This window comes from Pinus tabuliformis, chromosome 4_1 (assembly GCF_031772625.1).
Source record: "Pinus tabuliformis cultivar Carrire ecotype Pingquan chromosome 4_1, CPIR1, whole genome shotgun sequence".
Taxonomy (NCBI): domain Eukaryota; kingdom Viridiplantae; phylum Streptophyta; class Pinopsida; order Pinales; family Pinaceae; genus Pinus; species Pinus tabuliformis.
This window is the reverse complement of record NC_142303.1, coordinates 708,966,011-708,967,779: the sequence shown is the minus strand read 5'-3', so window position 1 is coordinate 708,967,779 and position 1,769 is coordinate 708,966,011. Positions and strand designations below refer to the sequence as shown.

General features: G+C 33.0%; 1 pseudogene; it reads left to right on the top strand.

Moving 5' to 3' along the window:
* The first annotated feature begins 341 nt into the window (after positions 1-341).
* Positions 342-993, top strand: LOC149178109 (F-box/kelch-repeat protein At5g60570 pseudogene; annotated as a pseudogene).
* The last annotated feature ends 776 nt before the right edge of the window (positions 994-1,769 follow it).

Here is a 1,769-nt window from a genome sequence, read left to right as displayed (position 1 = left end):
TGCTTGAGATTTTTTATGTTTGTCAAATAACATACCACAATGGCATAAATGTTTTAGTAATTAGAGCTAAAAAATTGCCTAGAATGATTTCCTTTAAAGACAATCCACCACATAAACTAATAATTCATACAATCCCATCATTCTAACAATAACATAAACTAAGCTAAGCTCATAAAATATCATACCCTTGTTCCTTTTCTAAGATGGCTTGGTGTTTAAATTAAATGGAGATATATGCTTCTATAAATCCATAGGTTCAATAGCTCTGTAATCACTAAAAAAATTAAGAGCATCAATTACATATGTGAATCCTACGTAATTAGCACCAAATTTGTAAAGGGATGGATAACCCTTGTTGTTTATTTGGTTCAAGAAGCTATAGAGAGATAGCCATAATTGTGGGAAGAAGTGATCATAATGGAATTGTGCTCAAGTCTATCGAGCATTACATTTTCAAGCAAGGAACTTGGGAAAATCTACTGACATGCATTCTCCATGGAAACTCTGTTAAGGCTTTTTCATGAACGATAAGTTTTATGTCATAGGAGGCATGTTAAGTCCCAAGTTTTTCTTGACATGTGGATAAGAGTATAATATTAAAACAAGGACTTGGAGAAGGATGCGTGACATGTTTCCTGGAGGGAACATAGTGACTTATGCTCCCCCATTAGTTGTTTTATTTACTAATCAACTATATGAAGTTGAGTATTCTAGAATTAAGTTAAGAAACATAAGAAGGAGAATAACGCATGGGGTGTTGTGGGTAGGTTTCCTATGAGGGTAGATTCAACTAATGGTAGGGGTATAACATTCAGGGCCTATGGTAATGAGATTATAGTAATTGGTGGACAGAGAGGACCTGAAGGTGAATGCATTGTAGTGAATTCATGGAGGCCTATATCTAATGTTGGGAGGCCAATAGATTGGAAAGTCCTTGTAGTCAAATGACACACTGGAGTGTTTATTTACAATCATGCAATAATGAGTTGTTGATTTGGTAATTATTCTTAGTCTCGTCAATCTATTGTTGTTCTGTATTTCTCAAAGTTTAGACTTGTCCACGTTATCTGTTATAGAATGAGCCAATACCATATGACTTTACTTAGTCATAGTTTTTGCAAGAAATTTCCCATAACTACCAAATCCAACTATACCAATATTCAAATGATTTTTAGTTTCAAAGTATTCACTTTCCTTGGATTCATTACCAAAATGCCAAGCAACATCCAATGCTTTAATCTTCAAATGTCTGAGAAGGGAACCATATTCTACATTTTTTTTCTTCCTAACATAAAACAAATAAGTTGATCTAATGTAGCATATTTGTGTTGGAATCAAGGGTTTTTTGACACCAAATAATCGATGTGAAGACTAAAAAAAGCTATCTAGAGTTTTAATTGAGGCAACCATGCATTAAAATTCAGACATCCCCAAGATTTTGGTGTATTTTATTGCATCTTGGGATGTAAGTTTAGACAGATTGAGCCCTTAGATTTTATGACACAGAGAGGAATGTAATGCAGCTTGTACTTCTAGAACACCTATTATTCATAGTTAATCTAAATTCAAGTTTTTCTATTGGTAAACAAATCTTGAAATTTCACTAAGACAAGACAAATTTCTTACCAGCAAAATATTTGATGCTACAACAATATTTGATAAGTCAACCTACATGTGCTAAACCTCAAAACCTTTAAGACCAACATGAAATCTATAACTAACCCTTTTTTATAAAAGTATAGAATTACCCTACATTGATTAACAAGATA